Consider the following 6,262-nt stretch of genomic DNA (forward strand, 5'->3'; position numbering starts at 1 on the left):
CTACACCCTCTTCCAGGTCATTTATAAAAATGACAAACATCAGTGGCCCCAGAACAGATCCTTGCGGTACACCACTAGTAACTGAACTCCAGGATGAACATTTGCCATCAACCACCACCCTCTGTCTTCTTTCAGCTAGCCAATTACTGATCCAAACCGCTAAATCACCTTCAATTCCATACTTCCTTATTTTCTGCAATAGCCTACCGTGGGGAACCTTATCAAACGCCTTACTGAAATCCATATACACCACATCAACAGCTTTACCCTGATCCACCTGTTTGGTCACCTTCTCAAAAAACTCAATAAGGTTTGTGAGGCATGACCTACCCTTCACAAAACCGTGTTGACTATCGCTAATCAACTTGTTCTTTTCAAGATGATTATAAACCCTATCTCTTATAACCTTTTCCAACATTTTACCCACAACCGAAGTAAGGCTCACAGGTCTATAATTACCAGGGTTGTCTCTATTCCCCTTCTTGAACAAGGGGACAACATTTGCTATCCTCCAGTCTTCCGGCACTATTCCTGTCGACAAAGTCGACATAAAGATCAAGGACAAAGGCTCTGCAATCTCCTCCCTGGCTTCCCAGAGAATCCTAGGATAAATCCCATCTGGCCCAAGGGACTTATCTATTTTGACATTTTCCAAAATTGCTAACACCTCCTCCTTTTGAACCTCAATTCCATCTAGCCTGGTCGACTGAACCTGAGTGTTCTCCTCGACAACATTGTCTTTCTCCAGTGTAAACACTGACGAAAAATATCCATTTAACGCTTCCCCTATCTCCTCTGATTCCACACACAACTTTCCACTACTATCCTTGATTGGCCCTAATCTTACTCTAGTCATTCTTTTGTTCCTGATATACCTATAGAAAGCCTTAGGGTTTTCCTTGATCCTATCCGCCAACGACTTTTCGTGTCCTCTCCTCGCTCTTCTTAACTCTCCCTTTAGGTCCTTCCTGGCTAACTTGTAACTCTCAAGTGCCCTAACTGAGCCTTCATGTCTCATCCTAACATAAGCCTTCTTCTTCCTCTTGACAAGTGCTTCAACTTCCTTAGTAAACCACAGTTCCCTTGCTCGACAACTTCCTCCCTGCCTGACAGGTACATACTTATCAAGGACACGTAGTAGCTGTTCCTTGAAAAAGCTCCACATTTCGATTGTACCCATCCCCTGCAGTTTCCTTCCCCATCCTATACATCCTAAATCTTGCCGAATAGCATCATAATTGCCTTTCCCCCAGCTATAATTCTTGCCTTGCGGTATATACCTATCCCTGCCCATTGCTAAAGTAAACATAACCGAGTTGTGATCACTATCACCAAAGTGCTCACCTACATCTAAATCTAACACCTGGCCGGGTTCATTACCCAGTACCAAATCCAATGTGGCCTCGCCCCTTGTTGGCCTGTCTACATACTGTGTCAGAAAACCCTCCTGCACACACTGCACAAAAACTGACCCATCTATAGTACTCGAACTATAGTATTTCCAGCCAATATTTGGAAAGTTAAAGTCCCCCATAACAACTACCCTGTTACTCTCGCTCCTGTCAAGAATCATCTTTGCAATCCTTTCCTCTACATCTCTGGAACTATTCGGAGGTCTATAGACAACTCCCAACAGGGTGACCTCTCCTCTACTGTTCCTAACCTCGGCCCATACTACCTCAGTAGACGAGTCCTCAAGCGTCCTTTCTACCGCCGTAATACTTTCCTTGATTAACAATGCCACACCCCCCCTCTTTTACCATCTTCTCTGTTCTTACAGAAACATCTAAATCCTGGAACCTGCAACAACCATTCCTGTCCCTGCTCTACCCATGTCTCCGAAATCGCCACAACATCAAGATCCCAGGTACCAACCCATGCTGCAAGCTCACCCACCTTATTCCGGATGCTCCTGGCGTTGAAGTAGACACACTTCAAACCAGAGTCCTGCTTGCCGGTGCTCTCTTTCGAACTTTTAACCCTATCCCTGACCTCACTACTCTCAACATCCTGTACACTGGGACTACAATTTAGGTTCCCATCCCGCTGCTGAATTAGTTTAAACCCCCCCGAAGAGCACTAGCAAATCTCCCCCCCAGGATATTGGTACCCCTCTGGTTCAGGTGAAGACCATTCTGTTTGTAGAGGTCCCACCTACCCCAGAATGAGCCCCAATTATCCAGGAAACCAAAACCCTCCCTCCTGCACCATCCCTGTAGCCACGTGTTTAACTCCTCTCTCTCCTTATTTCTCACTTCACTAGCACGTAGCACGGGTAACAACCCAGAGATAACAACTCTGTTTGTTCTAGCTCTCAGCTTCCACCCTAGCTCCCTGAATTTCTCTCTCAAATCCCCATCTCTCTTCCTACCTATGTCGTTGGTACCTATGTGGACCACGACTTGGGGCTGCTCCCCCTCCCCCTTAAGGATCCCAAAAACACGATCAGAGACATCACGAACCCTGGCACCTGGGAGGCAACACACCAACCGTGAGTCTCTTTCGTTCCCACAGAACTTCCTGTCTGTTCCTCTAACTATGGAGTCCCCAATGACAAGTGCTCTGTTCCTCTTCTCCCTTCCCTTCTGAGCAACAGGGACAGACTCTGTGCCAGAGACCTGTGGCAGTTGGACCAGTCACGTCCGAAACACCTCCGCAACTCAATGATGACCGTTAAAATCAACGGGTACAGTACACCGTGCCTCTTCGACTCCGGGAGCACCGAGAGCTTCGTACACCCAGATCTGGTAAGACGCTGTTCGCTCCCTATCTTCCCTGCACGGCAAACGATCTCCCTCGCCTCGGGCTCACACTCTGTTCACCTCCAAGGGCGTACCGTCGCGACCCTAATGATTCAGGGCACTAGCTACTCGAACTTCCAACTATACGTACTCCCCGAACTCTGCGCCCCACTCATACTGGGACTCGACTTCCAGTGCAATCTCAAGAGCCTCACACTCAGCTTCGGCGGGCTCCTGCCCCCACTCACTATCTGCAGTCTAGCGACGCTAAAAATCGACCCCCCCTCCACTCTTTGCCAATCTCACGCCGGACTGCAAACCCGTAGCCACTCGCAGCAGGCGGTACAGCTTGCAGGACAGGGTGTTTATCAGAACCGAGGTCTATAGGCTTCTACGTGAGGGGATCATAGAGGCCAGTAATAGCCCCTGGAGAGCTCAGGTGGTGGTCGTCAAGACCAGGGAAAAATTCCGAATGGTAGTGGACTATAGCCAGACCATTAATCGGTTCACGCTCCTCGACGCGTACCCCCTCCCCAGGATTGCAGACATGGTGAATCAGATAGCCCATTATCACATTTTCTCCACGGTGGATCTGAAGTCTGCATACCACCAGCTCCCAATCCGCCCGGAGGACCGCCACTACACGGCGTTCGAGGCCGACGGCCGCCTCTTCCACTTCCTCCGGGTTCCCTTTGGCCTCATGAATGGGGTCTCGGTGTTCCAACGAGCAATGGACCGAATGGTGGGCCAGTACGGGCTGCGGGTCACATTTCCGTACTTGGATAACGTCATCATCTGCAGCCATGATCAGTAGGACCACAACGTTAACCTCCATCGATGCCCAGAAACTCAACCTCACGTATATCACGGAGAAATGCGTTTTCCGCACGACCAGGCTAGCCATCCTCGGCTATGTCGTGGAAAACGGAGTCCTGGGCCCCGACCCGGACCGTATGCGACTCTTACAACTCCCTCTCCCTCATTGTCCCAAGGCCCTCAAAAGGTGCCTGGGATTATTCTCATATTAAGCCCAGTGGGTCCCTCAGTATGCGGACAAAGCCCGTCCACTATTTAAGGCCACTCTCTTTCCTCTGTCAGATGAGGCTCGCCAGGCCTTCACCTGCATCAAGGAGGACATCGCCATAGCGGCCATGCGGGCGGTGGATGAATCTGTCCCTTTCCAGGTGGAGAGCGATGCCTCAGAGGTAGCTCTTGCAGCCACACTAAATCAGGCAGGGAGACCAGTCGCCTTTTTCTCCCGAACCCTCTCCGCTTCGGAACTTCGACACTCCTCGGTCGAAAAGGAAGCACAAGCCATTGTGGAGGCTATTCGTCACTGGAGGCACTACCTCGCAGGTGGAATGGTTCACCATGCCTTCATGTTCGACAACTCGCAAAGGGGCAAAATTAAAAACGATAAGATCCTGCGGTGGAGGATCGAACTCTCCACCTACAAGTACGATATCATGTACCGACCGGGGAAGCTCACCAAGCCCCCAAATGCCCTGTCCCGCGGCACATGCGCCAGCGCGCAAGACGACCGCCTGAAGGCTATCCACAACAACCTCTGCCACCTGGGGGTCACCCGGCTCGCCCACTATGTCAAAGCCCGAAATCTGCCTTTCTCCACCGAGGAGGTAAAAGCCATCACCAAGGATTGCCCGATCTGTGCGGAGTGCAAACCGCACTTCTATAGACCAGACAGGGCCCACCTGGTAAAGGCTTCCTGGCCCTTTGAACGCCTGAGCATCGATTTCAAAGGGCCACTCCCATCGACCAATCCGAATGTGTGCTTCCTAAATGTCATAGATGAATTCTCCCGCTTCCCCTTAGCTATCCCGTGCCCCAATATGACCTCCCACACAGTCATTAGGGCCCTGCACAGTGTCATCACCCTGTTCGGTTTCCCCAGCTACGTACACAGTGACAGGGGTTCGTCCTTTATTAGCGACGAGCTCCGTCAGTACCTGCTCGACAAGGGCATCGCCTCGAGCAGGACTACCAGCTACAACCCCAGGGGGAACGGGCAGGTGGAGAGGGAGAACGCGACGGTCTGGAAGACCGTCCTACTGACCCTCTGGTCCAGGAAGCTCCCGACCTCCCATTGGCAGGAGGTCCTCCCCGACGCGCTCCATGCTATTAGGTCCCTCCTATGTACAGCCACCAATCAGACCCCTCACGAGCGGCTATTTGTTTTTTCCAGGGGCACTACCACGGGGGTTTCGCTCCTAGCATGGTTGAAGACACCGGGCCCGGTTCTCCTCCGGAAGCACGTCTGGACCCACAAAACTGACCCGCTCGTTGGGAGAGTGCCCCTACTCCACTCGAACCCCCAATATGCGTTCATCGAATACCCTGACAGCCATCAGGACACTGTTTCCCTCCGGGACCTGGCACCTGCAGGATCCAACTCCAACACTACTATCGCCGAGGTACCCCTCACACTACACCCCACCCAACCCCCCGCGCCCGGCGCCCCCATGCCTGCAGGTTCACTGCCCGTGCTCCGCGCCCCCGCGCCTATGGGTTTCTGGCGCTCCCAGTCACCAGTCGAACCAGCCGGGTACGAAGCTCGGACCAAATCACCCCCGGAGTCCGCCATCATACCCTCGCCGACCGCCACCTCCCAGCCACCAGAAGAGGCTGCAACCCCGGCGCATCGCCAATCTCAGAGGATGACTCGACCGCCGGGCCGACTCAATTTTTAGACCCATCACCCCTGCCGGATTTGATTTTTTTACAGGGGGTGAATGTGGTGAATCACAATCCTAGTAATTCACACTGTGTTATATTTTATGTATTGTGTCTATGTAAGCTGGGTATATGAGCAGTTGCGTGGCTCTGCCCATAGGGGGAGATGAGGAGTTTGTACTGGGCTCCACCCTTGGCTCCGCCCATGGCTCCTCCCACTAACCAGAAGTATAAAGATCTGCAGTTGTGAGCCTGCTGCCAGTTCATCTCGTCACAGGCAGGCTCAGTTGTAAGGCTATTAAAACTTCCAACTGCATGTCTTGTGAATTGATGGTCACATCACTGGGATTGCTGTTTGTGTGTGTGCTGGGATTGGTGTGTGTGTGCTGGGATTGCTGTGTGTGTGTGCTGGGATTGCTGTGTGTGTGCTGGGATTGCTGTGTGTGTGTGTGCTGGGATTGCTGTGTGTGTGTGTGCTGGGATTGCTCTGTGTGTGCTGGGATTGCTGTTTGTGTGTATGTGTGCTGGGATTGCTGTTTGTGTGTGTGTGTGTGTGTGCTGGGATTGGTGTGTTTGCTGGGATTGCTGTTTGTGTGTGTGTGTGTTTGCTGGGATTGGTGTGTGTGTGTGTGTGCTGGGATTGGTGTGTGTGTGCTGGGATTGGTGTGTGTGTGCTGGGATTACTGTGTGTGTGTGCTGGGATTGATGTGTGTGTGTGTGCTGGGATTGGTGTGTGTGTGTGCTGGGATTGGTGTGTGTGTGTGCTGGGATTGGTGTGTGTGTGTGCTGGGATTGGTGTGTGTGTGTGCTGGGATTGGTGTGTGTGTGTG

This window comes from Scyliorhinus canicula, chromosome 2 (genome assembly GCF_902713615.1).
Source record: "Scyliorhinus canicula chromosome 2, sScyCan1.1, whole genome shotgun sequence".
Classification (NCBI taxonomy): Eukaryota; Metazoa; Chordata; class Chondrichthyes; order Carcharhiniformes; family Scyliorhinidae; genus Scyliorhinus; species Scyliorhinus canicula.